This window comes from Mustela erminea, chromosome 8, assembly GCF_009829155.1.
Source record: "Mustela erminea isolate mMusErm1 chromosome 8, mMusErm1.Pri, whole genome shotgun sequence".
NCBI classification, from domain to species: Eukaryota; Metazoa; Chordata; class Mammalia; order Carnivora; family Mustelidae; genus Mustela; species Mustela erminea.
This window is the reverse complement of record NC_045621.1, coordinates 111,895,116-111,910,679: the sequence shown is the minus strand read 5'-3', so window position 1 is coordinate 111,910,679 and position 15,564 is coordinate 111,895,116. Positions and strand designations below refer to the sequence as shown.

The window sequence follows — 15,564 nt, the reverse complement described above, 5'->3', positions numbered from 1 at the left end:
TGCATGGTTGGGCCCTCTTGCCCTCCCTTCTCTGTTGGTCAAAGCAGCCCAGAGCCAGCCCTGATGCAAGGGGAGGGAACACAGACCCCCTTCCAGGACACTGGGTGGCAAGGAGGTGCCAGCCATCTTTCAGCCTCCTCCACACACACTTGCCCAGTGTCCCCCGGGAAGTGGACTTCAAACAATTTGGATGGAATGAATGAGCATGCCACAAATGCCTCAGTCATGTTGCAGACAGTGCTGGCCTTGCCTCCACTTTGGACAGAAAGGAACATGCCTGTGGCATGCTGGGTCTCACATCTTCACTTGGAATCTTGAAGGCCAATACCTGGCCTCTCAGATCCATGAAGACTGTGCCCAGAACACACTCTTTTGTCCACTGCACACACCATGTTCTCCTAAGTGTCTTTCCAGGCAAGGACACTCAGTCTATCCCACACACATGATCCCCATGTCTTATGAACCATCTCAGAGCCTCACAGGGCCTTATGACTGATGGTGCTTAACAAGGTTGACAACTGGAGAGCAGCTACCACAGCCAGCACACCTGGTGACAGTAAGATGTCTCTTCCTTCATTTGTAGTAGAGCCTCTGCTTGGCCCGGGAGCCATGGGACAGTGCGGACCCTGTGTCTGTCAAAAGTTTCTGCAGGGATGTGCACTGGATGGAAGGGTCTGGCCATGGCAAACAGAGCTCATGCAGACAGCAGAGGCCTGCACACCCTCTATTGGTTCTGAAATGCTCCTCACCTTTCAAATGTTTCCTGAATAGCTGGTGGGTCCTCTGGTTGTCCTTAGCTCTGTCCCCAGCTCCACTGTTTATCTCTGTGTTTGTGTATGTGTGTATCCACATAAACATGCATGCACACATACCATACACCTGTCTAGGCTAGGGTAATGTCTTGATCCCAGGCAGCCCCATGGAGCACGGGGCATGTCTTTTGTGTGGTCCAGAGCACCGTGGTCTCAGGCAGTTGAAGGATGGCCACCTACTGAGCCACCTGCGAGGTGCTTCCTACAGCTCACCTCACTTAACCTTGCAGATCCTGACAGGTAGGTACTCTGATCTCTACTTTGAAAACAAGGAGACTGAAGCACAGAGACTCAGTGACTGTCGAAGTTATGAGCAGAGGGCAACTTTAACCTCCATTTATCCAATCACAAACCAACCCACTTTCTATGGCATCACATCACCCTCAGGATTCCCTGAGGGTTCCTCCTTCCCCAAATACTTCTTAACCCTCCATTGCTTCCTTTTGTTGTCCTTTTTTCTTAACAAAAATAACAAAAGAAAAAAAAAGACTGAAAGGAAGAAGAAGACTGAGAATATTTTGTACATTTACAAAATATTAACAAAAGATTCATCTTTGGTTGGTAAAGCTCTGACTTAGATTTTGAAAATAAATTTAGACCCTTTAACAAGATGCATAAAACTAGACCAGTAAGAAAAAAGTCTCCCTTTTCTGCCTGTTTTCTCCTTTGCCAACAGCACAGTGGATAATTCCTATATATGTCTGAGGTGACTCTACAGTGCATGAAATAAATTATCCAGTGGGCTGGAATAATTGCAAGGCTCTTCCCTCCTTCTTTCTGCCATTAAAATGCATTCTATATGGTGTACTTTATTAAAGTAATTAAAATGTACTCAAATTCCTCAGCCGTTTGCTCTCAAAATGTCAAAGACCAATTCTCTGATTCAAGCCATTTCTGCTAACCAACCCAGGACTTGGGTATGGCTGCCAAACACCCACCTGAGCACCTGAACAGGAGCCAGCAGGCCTTTGGCCTCTACCGGCACCACTGCCGTTGCTGACCAAGCTCTTCTTTCTCCACCTTTGTTTTTGGGAGTTGACGCAGCAGCCACCAATCAGGGGCTCACTGGACAGCAGCAGAGGAAGTCTCCAGGCCCCCTCCAGCATGCACCACTCACAGAAGCTAACCACCCCCTTGTCCAGGGAACAGACATGGAGACATTATTGTTGGCGCTTGTGTCAAGGGCTGCACAGCCAGTGCTTCCCAGCACATTGCCCAGCACACAGTAGGGTCCCCAAAATGACTTTGGACTTTGTTTCTGCTTAACAGAAACCCTGGACAAGGCCATAGTATAGCTGTTCTTCACTAAGTAAGACACATGTAATAAGAAACCCCATGTAATAAGACCTACTTCACCTAGCAATCTGCAAATATCACTATATTTAATACTCATAGCAACACTCAGCCCAGGAGATGCTGGGTGCTATGCTCTCAGGCAGAACCATTCTGCCATTTATTGGCTCTGGTCAAATTTACCCCAACTTATCATGCCTCAATTTCTTCAACTGTGCAAGGGGATATATAGACAATAGTCTACAATTATACCATTGTTTTGAAAATAGACCATACTATTTTTGGGTCACACAGTAAGTGGTCAATATGATGAAAATGATAGTAACAATAATGCTGATAATGGTGAAAATCACAATGATGGTGGGGTGATGATAAGAATGGTGATAATGATGATGGTGATAATAGTGATTGTGATGGTGATGACAGTGATGATGGTGATAATAATTATGGTGATGGTGGTGATATGGTAATGATAGTCATGATGATGGTAATGGTGGTGGTGATGATAGTGATGATGATGATGATAAAGGTGGTGCTAATAGTGGTGATGATGATGGTGATGATGATGATGGTGATGGTGATGATAGTGATGATGATGGTGGTGATGATAATGGTGATGATGGTGTTGATGATAATGATGATGGTGTTTATGATCATGGTAATATGATGGTGGTGATTATGGTGATGGTGGTAATAATAATGGTGATGGTGGTGATGATGGTGATGGTGATAATGATGATAATAATGGTTGTAGGTTATATTATTTCTACTTCACTGAATACAGAAACATTAAGACATTTTCTCAACTTCTTAGCTGGTAAAATGATGAAGATCTAGGTGATTTTCTAGTCAATGCTCTTTCTAAACATTGGAAATTGCCATTGCCTTTTTCCAATGTTCATTTCAATTCTCAACTCACTTCTCATATCTATTATTCCTTCAGCAGTTTGACACAAGTCCTCCCCCTGTCCATCATGATTTCATTCACTTTTCCTTTTTTCAAGCACCTCTGCATCTGACCTTCTTCACCACCCCTGAATAATGAGCTGCTGCCAGGCAGAGCAATGGAGTGTGAATGTCCTGAACATCTGGTCCCTCCACACTCAGAGGAGTTGATAAAATATGCAGAGGCTGCATACTACAAATTGGAATTCAGAGGCCCACCCTCCCTTTCCTTTCAATTTCCTTTTTGAGAATTTAGTTCTCCAACATCAATTTCTGTTTGCAATAAATATTTAAGCACTATGCCTGCTGGGTCTGCAGCAGGGGAATGTTTCAAGCTGGCAACCCTAGAGCCTCTGACTGCCCCCAGGTGGCCACCCTGGGCCCCAGGGAAGACTCCCTCAAGAGGTCTCAGCTGGAGAGTTTCTTGTGTCTTCTATTCCCATAGCTGTTGCAAAGGACTTCTTCCTTTGGCTTGTTTTCCATGTCCAATCAAGAACCACATCCCATCTGACTGAGATTGCTGCTACAGACTCCTTCTTGGCTTCTGTGCCTCCAGCCACCCCCACCCCCATCCACAATCCTCCACTGGGTCAAATCCAAATCCAATCTGTCACTCCTTGGCCTGAAACCGCACAGTGGCTCCCCTCTGTCTGCAATATAAAGTCCAAACTCGTTAATATCCAGCTCCATCCCCTGTGCGATATCTCCTATCTTCCTAGCTCCAACTCACACCCCCTCATTGTATAATATTGCTGACATGCACACAGTGATTGCACTTCCAGGCTTTTCTCCTGTCCTTCCTCTGTTTGGGTCCCTGCACCTCTTCTGCCTGCCACTTAAGACTGGCTAGCTCATGCTCCTGTTCCTTCTCATCCTCAGGCGGCAACTCCTCAGGGAAGCCTTCCTGCTGGATCTCCTGGATCTCCTTGAGTTTGGGCTGAGTACCCTCCCTTGTCCTATACCCCTTGACTCTGGATCTTCTATCGCATTTCCATTACCTTACACAGCACAGCACCTGCCCATTTGTTTTCTGTCTCCCTCACTGACTAAGGACTCATCCAGAGCCCAGCAGGAGATGAAGGACTTGAGTGGATGGCTGCAGGGCTGTAAAAAGATTCTCTAGAAGTTCAATCTCAACAAAGCCTGGTCTGGAGCCCAGTTCCATATCCTCTGCACCTCCCTACTCCCTTTGGCTGCCAAGGCTCCCAAGCATGGACTTGCCACTTTTAGCACATTTTTAGTCTCTCTGAAACTTGTCTGTGATTTCCTGAATCTTTGAAAGATGCTCCTGGGTGTGATGAGGTTCTAAGGAGCAGAGTCTACTAGCCTGGGGGCCTGACAATGGGTGGATGTGTTTTGTTTTGTTTTTTGTTTTGTTTGGTTTTGTTTTGAGAGGCCCAGTGAGTGGATGTTTAATGGAGCGGCATGGAAAGTGTCTGCATCTATGTTCCATGGCATAGGTCTCCAGTCCCAGCTGCATTCCAGTCAAGAACCTCTTGTTTTGCACAAAGTTGCTGAAAGGCCCCTCCTTATCAAGTAACATGACCCCAGAACAACCATAAAGTTCAGAGAACAGGATTACACTTGTCCCACAGAAAGAATGGGTGGCTTTTTTTTTTTAATTTATTTATTTATTTTTAATTTTTTATTTTTTATAAACATATATTTTTATCCCCAGGGGTACAGGTCTGTGAATCGACAGGTTTACACATTCACAGCACTCACCAAAGCACATACCCTCCCCAATGTCCATAACCCACCCCCCTTCTCCCAACCCTCCTACCCCCAGCAACCCTCAGTTTGTTTTGTGAGATTAAGAGTCACTTACAGTTTGGCTCCCTCTCAATCCCATCTTGTTTCATTGATTCTTCTCCTACCCACTTAAACACCCATGTTGCATCACCTCTTATATCAGGGAGATCATATGATAGTTGTCTTTCTCCACTTGACTTATTTCGCTAAGCATGATACGCTCTAGTTCCATCCATGTTGTCGCAAATGGCAAGATTTCATTTCTCTTGATGGCTGCATAGTATTCCATTGTGTATATGTACCACATATTCTTGATCCATTCATCCGTTGATGGACATCTAGGTTCTTTCCATAGTTTGGCTATTGTGGACATTGCTGCTATAAACATTCGGGTGCACATGCCCCTTCGGATCACTACATTTGTATCTTTAGGGTAAATACCCAGTAGAGCAATTGCTGGGTCATAGGGCAGTTCTATTTTCAACATTTTGAAGAACCTCCATGCTGTTTTCCAGAGTGGCTGCACCAGCTTGCATTCCCAACAGTGTAGGAGGGTTCCCCTTTCTCCGCATCCTCGCCAGCATCTGTCATTTCCTGACTTGTTTATTTTAGCCATTCTGACTGGTGTGAGGTGATATCTCATTGTGGTTTTGATTTGTATTTCCCTGATGCCGAGTGATATGGAGCACTTTTTCATGTGTCTGTTGGCCATCTGGATGTCCTCTTTGCAGAAATGTCTGTTCATGTCCTCTGCCCATTTCTTGATTGGATTATATGTTCTTTGGGTGTTGAGTTTGCTAAGTTCTTTATAGATTTTGGACACTAGTCCTTTATCTGATATGACATTTGCAAATATCTTCTCCCATTCTGTCAGTTGTCTTTTGGTTTTGTTAACTGTTTCCTTTGCTGTGCAAAAGCTTTTGATCTTGATGAAATCCCAATAGTTCATTTTTGCCCTTGCTTCCATTGCCTTTGGTGATGTTCCTAGTGAGATGTTGCTGCAGCTGAGGTCGAAGAGGTTGTTGTCTGTGTTCTCCTCAAGGATTTTGATGGATTCCTTTCTCACATTGAGGTCCTTCATCCATTTTGAGTCTATTTCTGTGTCTGGTGTAAGGAAATGGTCCAATTTCATTTTTCTGCAATTTCATTTTTCTCCATGGTCCAATTTTCCCAACACCATTTATTGAAGAGGCTGTCTTTTTTCCATTGGACATTCTTTCCTGCTATGCCAAAGATTAGTTAACTATAGAGTTGAGGGTCTATTTCTGGGCTCTCTATTCTGTTCCAATGATCTATGTGTCTGTTTTTGTGCCAGTACCATGCTGTCTTGATGATGACAGCTTTGTAATAGAGCTTGAAGTCCGGAATTGTGAGGCCACCAACTTTGGCTTTCTTTTTCAATATCCCTTTGGCTATTCGAGGTCTTTTCTGGTTCCATATAAATTTTAGAATTATTTGTTCCATTTCTTAGAAAAAGATGGATGGTACTTTGATAGGAATTGCATTAAATGTGTAGATTGCTTTAGGTAACATAGACATTTTCACAATATTTATTCTTCCAATCCAAGAGCATGGAACATTTTTCCATTTCTTTGTGTCTTCCTCAATTTCTTTCTTGAGTACGTTATAGTTTTCTGAGTATAGATTCTTAGCCTCTTTGGTTAGGTTTATTCCTAGGTATCTTATAGTGTTGAGTGCAATTGTAAATGGGATTGACTCCTTAATTTCTCTTTCTTCTGTCTTGTTGTTGGTGTAGAGAAATGCAACTGATTTCTGTGCATTGATTTTATATCCTGACACTTTACTGAATTCCTGTATAAGTTCTAGCAGTTTTGGAGTGGAGTCTTTTGGGTTTTCCACATATAGTATCATACCATCTGCGAAGAATGATAGTTTGACTTCTTCTTTGCCAATTTGGATGCCTTTAATTTCCTTTTGTTGTCTGATTGCTGAGGCTAGGACATCTAGTACTATGTTGAATAGCAGTGGTGATAATGGACATCCCTGCCGTGTTCCTGACCTTAGCAGAAAAGCTTTCAGTTTTTCTCCATTGAGAATGGTATTTGCGGTGGGTTTTTCATAGATGGCTTTGATGATATTGAGATATGTGCCCTCTATCCCTACATTTTGAAGAGTTTTGATCAGGAAGGGATGCTGTACTTTGTCAAATGCTTTTTCAGCATCTGTTGAGAGTATCATAAGGTTCTTGTTCTTTCTTTTATTGATGTGTTGTATCACATTGACTGATTTGCGGATGTTGAACCAACCTTGCAGCCCTGGAATAAATCCCACTTGGTCGTGGTGAATAATCCTTTTAATGTACTATTGAATCCTATTGGCTAGTATTTTGGTGAGAATTTTCGCATCTGTGTTCATCAAGGGTATTGCTCTATAGCTCTCTTTTTTGATGGGATCCTTGTCTGGTCTAGGGATCAAGGTGATGCTGGCCTCATAAAATGAGTTTGGAAGTTTTCCTTCCATTTCTATTTTTTGGAACAGTTTTAGGAGAATAGGAATTAATTCTTCTTTAAATATTTGGTAGAATTCCCCCGGGAAGCCATCTGGCTCGGGCTTTTGTTTGTTTGGAGATTTTTAATGACTGTTTCAATCTCCTTCCTGGTTATGGGTCTGTTCAGGCTTTCTATTTCTTCCTGGTTCAGTTGTGGTAGTTTATATGTTTCTGGGAATGCATCCATTTCTTCCAGATTGTCAAATTTGTTGGCATAGAGTTGCTCATAGTATGTTCTTATTATAGTATGTACTTCTTTGGTGTTAGTTGTGATCTCTCCTCTTTCATTCATGATTTTATTTATTTGGGTCCTTTCTCTTTTCTTTTTGATAAGTCTGGCCAGGGGTGTATCAATTTTATTAATTCTTTCAAAGAACCAGCTCCTAGTTTCGTTGATTTGTTCTATTGTTTTTTTTGTTGTTGTTGTTGTTTCTATTTCATTGATTTCTGCTCTGATCTTTATGATTTCTCTTCTCCTGCTGGGCTTAGGGTTTCTTTCTTGTTCTTTCTCCAGCTCCTTTAGGTGTAGGGTTAGGTTGTGTATTTGAGACCTTTCTTGTTTCTTGAGAAAGGCTTGTACCACTATATATTTTCCTCTCAGGACTGCCTTTGTTGTGTCCCACAGATTTTGAACCGTTGTATTTTCATTATCATTTGTTTCCATGATTTTTTTCAATTCTTCTTTAATTTCCCGGTTGACCCATTCATTCTTTAGAAGGATGTTGTTTAGTCTCCATGTATTTGGGTTCTTTCCAAACTTCCTCTTGTGGTTGAGTTCTAGCTTCAGAGCATTGTGGTCTGCAAATATGCAGGGAATGATCCCAATCTTTTGATACCAGTTGAGTCCTGATTTAGGACCGAGGATGTGATCTATTCTGGAGAATGTTCCATGTGCACTAGAGAAGAATGTGTATTCTGTTGCTTTGGGATGAAATGTTCTGAATAGATCTGTGATGTCCATCTGGTCTAGTATGTTGTTTAAGGCCTTTATTTCCTTGTTGACCTTTTGCTTGGATGATCTGTCCATTTCAGTGAGAGGAGTGTTAAAGTCCCCTACTATTATTGTATTATTGTTGATGTGTTTCTTTGATTTTGTTATTAATTGGTTTATATAGTTGGCTGCTCCCATGTTGGGGACATAGATATTTAAAATTGTTAGATCTTCTTGTTGGACAGACCCTTTGAGTATGATATAGTGTCCTTCCTCATCTCTTACTATAGTCTTTGTCTTAAAATCTAATTGATCTAAGGATTGCCACTCCTGCTTTCTTCTGATGTCCATTAGCATGGTAAATTCTTTCCCCCCCCCCGTCACTTTAAATCTGGAGGTGTCTTTGGGCTTAAAATGAGTTTCTTGGAGGCAACATAGAGATGGGTTTTGTTTTTTTATCCATTCTGATACCCTGTGTCTTTTGATTGGGGCATTTAGCCCATTAACATTCAGGGTAACTATTGAGAGATATGAATTTAGTGCCATTGTATTGCCTGTAAGGTCACTGTTACTGTATATTGTCTCTGTTCCTTACTGATCTACCACTTGTAGGCTCTCTCTTTGCTAAGAGGACCCCTTTCAATATTTCCTGTAAAGCTGGCTTGGTGTTTGCAAATTCTTTCAGTTTTTGTTTGTCCTGGAAGCTTTTAATCTCTCCTTCTATTTTCAATGATAGCCTAGCTGGATATCGTATTCTTGGCTGCATGTTTTTCTCATTTAGTGCTCTGAAAATATCATGCCAGCTCTTTCCGGCCTGCCAGGTCTCTGTGGATAAGTCAGCTGCCAATCTAATATTTTTACCATTGTATGTTACAGACTCCTTTTCCCGGGCTGCTTTCAGGATTTTCTCTTTGTCACTAAGACTTGTAAATTTTACTATTAGGTGACGGGGTGTGGGCCTATTCTTATTGATTTTGAGGGGCGTTCTCTGAACCTCCTGAATTTTGGTGCTCGTTCCCTTTGCCATATTGGGGAATTTCTCCCCAATAATTCTCTCCAGTATACCTTCTGCTCCCCTCTCTCTTTCTTCTTCTTCTGGAATCCCAATTATTCTAATGTTGTTTCGTCTTATGGTGTCACTTATCTCTCAAATTCTCCCCTCATGGTCCAGTAACTGTTTGTCCCTCTTTTGCTCAGCTTCTTTATTCTCTGTCATTTGGTCTTCTATATCACTAATTCTTTCTTCTGCCTCATTTATCCTAGCAGTGAGAGCCTCCATTTTTTATTGCACCTCATTAATAGCTTTTTTGATTTCAACTTGGTTAGATTTTAGTTCTTTTATTTCTCCAGAAAGGACTTTTATATCTCTCAAGAGGTTTTCTCTAATATCTTCCATGCCTTTTTCGAGCCCGGCTAGAACCTTGAGAATTGTCATTCTGAACTCTAGATCTGACATATTACCAATGTCTGTATTGATTAGGTCCCTAACCTTCAGTACTGCCTCTTGTTCTTTTTTTTGTGGTAAATTTTTCCTTCTTGTCATTTTGTCCAGATAAGAGTATATGAAGGAGCATGTAAAATACTAAAAGGGTGGCAACAACCCCACGAAAATATGCTTTAACCAAATCAGAAGAGATCCCAAATCGTGAGGGGGGATAAAGGGGATTTAAAGAGTTTCAAAAAGAAAGAAAGAAAAAAAAAAAAGAAAAGAATTTTAAAAAAGAAAACGAATAAAGAAAAATATAAAAAAGAAAAATATATATATTAGATAAACTAGTTAAAAAACGTTAAAAAAGAAAAGGGTAAAAGTTAAGAAAAATTTTAGCAGAAGAAGAGAAAAAAATGAAAAAGAAAAAAATTAAATTAATTGCAAGACTAAAAATATCACAGGGAGAAAGCCATGAGTTCTGTGCTTTGCTTTCTCCTCCTCTGGAATTCTGCTGCTCTCCTTGGTATTGAAACCGCACTCCTTGGTAGGTGAACTTGGTCTTGGCTGGATTTCTTGTTGATCTTCTGGGGGAGGGGCCTGTTGTAGTGATTCTCAAGTGTCTTTGCCCCAGGCGGAATTGCACCGCCCTTACCAGGTGCCGGGCTGAGTAATCCGCCAGGGTTTGCTTTCAGGAGCTTTTGTTCCCTGAGCGCTTTCCATAGATTTCCAGAGGACAGGAATACAAATGGCGGCCTCCTGGTCTCTGGCCCGGAGGAGCTGAGAGCCCAGGGGCCCCACTTCTCAGTGTGCCCTCAGAGAACAGTGCCCAGTAACTCCCGTCTGCCTGACCTCCGGCCGTGCTCCGAGCTCACCGAGCCTGCAACCAGTTCAAGGTAACCCCGAGCTGTGAGCCTACTGTCAGCTCTGTCTCTGCAGCTGACTTTCCCGCTCCAATACCTGTAAGCTCTGCGACACTCAGACACCCCTGATCCTTCTGTGACCCTGCGGGACCTGAGGCCACGCTGACCCCGTGTGGGCTTCGCCCCAGTTTAGCCTCTGGAGCGATGACCCTCAGCGGAACAGACTTTTAAAAGTCCTGATTTTGTGCACCGTTGCTCCGCCACTTGCCGGGAGCCGGCCCCTCCCCCCCAGGGTCTATCTTCCCGTCACTTTGGTTTCACTTCTCCGCCAGTCCTACCTTCCAGAAAGTGCTTGTTTTTCTGTTTCCAGAATTGCTGTTCTTCTTCTCTTTGATCTGCCGATGGATTTTCAGGTGTTTGCAATCTTTAGATAGCTATCTCGCTGATCTCCTGGTAGCTGAAGTAGTCTCAGCCTGTACTTCTCCGCCATCTTGACTCCTCCTACTGGGTGGCTTTTTTTTTTAATTGAAGTGTAGCTGGCATACAATATTATATTAGTTTTTGCTGTTCAACATAGTGATTCAACATTTGTATACATTACAAAGTTATCACCAAGATAAACATCATTACCATCTGTTACCATACGAGGTTGTCATAATATTTTACTATATTCCCTAAGAACGGGGGTCATGAGCAAAGGAGGTATACAGCCCCTCTTTAAAAATGTCACCTGGCCACTTGCTTTTTCAGGGTGTGGAGCATTCCACCACCTATGAAATGTAAAGGGTAGCATTTTCAAGAGCAGCAGTGGAAGGAATACCACTGATGTAAAGTCAGCTATGAACCTGAAGGAAATTGATATTGCACTTTATGCCCCACATCAGCTGAATTCATGAATGGGTATGTTCATATATTACAAAGCAGAGTGTTAAGCAATCCGGGGCCCATGGCTCAGGAAAATCTTCACCCAGAAATCATAGAGAAGTTCCACGGGGAAGTGGCATTTGGGGACAGAAGTAGGAATGTCAGGCCCACTGCTCTATCCATTGTGAAGATCTGTCCATCAGCATTGCTATCAATGAGGAAGATAGGTTGTCATTCCCATTTTGAGGCTAAGAAAGCTTAAGTAACTTGGCCAAGGAACCAGAGGTCAAGCTTGAATCGGGAACAGTAGCCTGGCAGTGGTGAGGAGGTAGGTCTATCTTACTGGCACCTGCCCAAGGCCACATGACGAAATCCCCCTGTAGCCTAGACTATAAAGGTCACAAACTATAGGGGACTTCTCAGGGCTCAATGAAGACTAGCCCAGGAAGCCTGTACACTTGCCTGCAAGGAGCGTTCACTGAATTAGCACTGTTGTGCTGACCCAGTACTCTAGGCCCAGTCAGTGCATGCTGGGACAGAAGCACTGAGGATACAGTAGCTGACCAAACAAATGAAATGCTTATCCACATGCTGTTCATATTCCAGTGGGAGGAGATTCAAAAATGCCAATAAACAAGTCAATATAAACTGGGTCAGCTAATAACAACTGCAGTGGACAAAACCAAATAGGGAAAGGCAACAGGGAGGGCAGGGTGGAGATGCGGGCCACTGCTGAGATCAGGAGGGCCTCTGAGACCTGAGGGGAATAGAAAGCAAGCATGTGGATGTTGCCTGCACAGGGGTACAGAGCAGAAGCCTTAGGGCAGGGTGAGTTGGGCACCCATAAGGAATAGATGAGTTTGACTGGGGAGGAGCAAGAAGGCTGCAGGGACAGTCCACAAAGCTGTTAACATGCATTTGAGGACTTTGGTTTTCACTCTGTAAGGGATGAGAGCCACTGAGGTTTTGGGCAGAAGACAGAGCCAATATGATTCAGGTGTAACAGGGTCACTCCTGCTGCAGTGCCAGGTACAGACAGCAGGATAGAATGAAAGCAGCAAGGTGGCCATGGTAGTCACCTAGGCCAGAGTGGCTGGATGCCTGGATCAGGGAAAATGTAAGAGGTGGGAGGAAAGGCCCAATTCTGGGCATATTTCTTGATGTGGGATTCCAGAGAAGAGGGAAGTGAGATGATTCCCAGACCTCCCACCTGAGCAACGAAAAGGATGAAGATGGTATTCATAAGAAGATTCCAGTGATCCATTCTTTATACATAAAAGATCTTGTTTTCCCATCTCCAAAAAAACCATAGAGGGAATGATGTAGCATACAGGGAGAGCCAGTTCACCTGAGTCTTCCAAAGCAGTCTGGTGGCCAGGTGAGCTCTGAAGGAGCTGTCAGGTGTCCTTTCTTTCACCACCCCCACACTGTCCACCTTGCTGTCTTACATGAGATGATGCTTGGAGAGGGCGACTGTCACCCAAGATGATGGGTGGACACACAGACCTAGGTTCTGGTCCCCACCAGGCACAGGGTCAGAGGACCACCACTGCTACAAAGCTGAGAGGATGCTAAATTCACACCACAGGCAATCTCAGCAATCAGCTTAGTGCTTTGCAGCCTGCCCAGGGGACCAATTGTGTTGCCTGAGGTGAAACATAAATGGTCCTGCCTGTGTTGGACACGTCTCAATAAACCCATCTGCAGCCCAGGAAAAATAAGAGCTTTGACCAGAAGCTGCTTTGGTGCCCAAGGAGCTCTCAGAGGCAGGGAGTTGCCTGCCACAGCGCGGCCCTGGGTTTCCCTCCAGGTCTCTGTAACTCCTGTGGATGCCAAGAGCCTGGATGCTGGGGGGCTCCCAAGGGGAAGACCATCACCATCACATCGAGATGGTGATGTCCCCAAGCCACATGGCTGACAGCAGCAGGAGGGGTGGGTGACCATGCCTGAAGACAGGGGTCCAGTTTTATGGCATGGATTTCATCAGGTGCTAATGATTTCACCATAGTCTGCCTTATTTCCCAAAATCTCCATGGAGCACAGAAACCACAGATTGGCCCACCTGGAACAGAAGGGGAGCAGGCACAGGCCACAGAGCCAGTTAAGGTGGGCTATTATCAGGCCCTGAATAAGGGGTAGCTTTCCTTGAAACTTTTATCCAGTTCTCCATTCCAATCCCACCCCAAAATCCTGCCTTTAATTCAAGAGCCTTCCTGGAGGTTTGTACCAATAATAGATGATTAGCTCTCAGCTTTCTCCAGTATCCAAAGTCGCTTACTATTTATCCCTCCACTTCCAGGCTTCCAAAACATTCTGAACACCTCTGATATGATACAGGTGTATCTCTCTCTCTCTCTCTCTTTTTTTTTTTTTTGCCCTTTACTTTATGCTCTTTGTAGATGTTGTATCTTTCACAAATTGAAGGTTTGCAGTCACCCTGCTTTGAGCATGCCTATCGATCCCATTTTTCCAACAGCATTTGCTCACTTCACATTTGTGTCACCTTTTGGTTTTTCTCGTGGAATTTCAAACCTTTTCTTTATTGCTATGTTTGTTGTGGTGATCTGTGATCAGTGATCTTTGATGTTATTATAATTATTTTGGGATACCACAAACCATGCCCATATAAGATGGTGAACTTAATTGATAAATGTTATGTGTGCTCTGACTGCTCCACCAACCACCTGTTGCCCTGTCTCTCTTCCTTAGACACAACAATATTGAAATGAGGCCAATTAATAACACTACAGTGGTCTCTAAGTGTTCAAGTGAAAGAAAGTGTCAGTTACCTTTCTCTAAAAAGCTAGAAATGACTAAGCATAGTGAGGAAGGCATGTCAAAAGCTGAGATATGCTGAAAGCTACCCTTCTTGCACCAAACAGTTAGCCACGTTGTGAGTGCAAAGGAAAAGTTGTTGAAGGGAGTTAAAAGTGCTACTCCAGTTAACAAACAAATGAGAAGAAAATGAAGCCGTCATATATCTGATACAGAGAAAGTTTGAGTGGTCTGGACAGAAGATCATACCAACCACAACATTCCCTAAGCCAAAGCCTTACCCAGTGCAAAGCCTTTACTTAACTCTCTTCAATTCTGTGAAGGTTGAGAGAGGTGCGGAAGCTGCAGAAGAAAAGTTTGAAGCTGGCAAAGATTGCTTCATGAGGTTCAAGGAAAGAAGTAATCTCCATAACATGAAAATGAAAGATGAAGCAGCAAGCGCTGATGTAGAACCTGCAGCAAGTTCTCCAGAAGATTCAGCTGGGGTCATTAAGGCAGGTCAATTAATATACCTAACAAGAGATTTTCAATGTAGATGAAACAGCTTTCTATTGGAAGAAGATGCTATCTAAGACTTTCACAACTAGAGAGGAGTCAATGCCTGACTTCAAAGGACAGGCTGACTCTCTTATGCCCTAATGTAGCTTATGACTTTAAGGTGAGGCCAATGCTCATTTGCCATTCCAAAAATCCTGGGGTCCCTAAGAATTACAGTTAAATCTATTCTGCTTGGGCTCTACAAATGGAACAAAGTCAGGATCAAAGTACATCCATTTGTAACATGACTTACTGAAGATTTTGAAGCCACTCACTTACTGCAAAGAAAAGAAGATTCCTTTCAAAATATGACTGCTTATTAAAAATGCACTTCCTCACCCAAGACCTCTGATTGAGATGTACAAAATTAAAGTTGTTGGCATGCCTATTAACGCAATATCCATTCTACAGCCCATGATCAACAAGTAAATTTTGACTCTCTAGTCTTATTTCTTAAGAAATACATTTCATAAGGCTAAAGCTGCCATAGATAGCGATTCCTCTGATGGATCAGGAAAAGTTAATTGGAAATTTTCTGGAAAGAATTTACCATTCCAGATGCCATTAAGACCATTTTTAATTCATGGGAAGAGGTCAAAATAGTCACATTAACAGGAGTTTAAAAGAAGTTAATTCCAGCCCTCATGGAAGCCTTGGAAGTGTTCAAGACTTCAGTGGAGAGAATAAGTGCAGCTGTGGTGGAAATAGCAAGAGAACTAGAATTAGAAGTGGAGCCTGAAGGTGGGACTGAATTGCTGCAATCTCATAATAAAAGTTGAACAGATGAGGGGTGGCTTCTTATGGATGAGCAAAGAGAGCAGTTTCTTTAGAAGGGATCTACTCTGGTGAAGTGGCTG

At 43.1% G+C, this 15,564-nt stretch overlaps 1 long non-coding RNA gene across 2 annotated transcripts in view; it reads right to left on the bottom strand.

Moving 5' to 3' along the window:
* Window positions 1-15,564, bottom strand: part of LOC116596825 — a 243,962-nt gene that overhangs the window by 149,903 nt on the left and 78,495 nt on the right. The window lies entirely within an intron of this gene.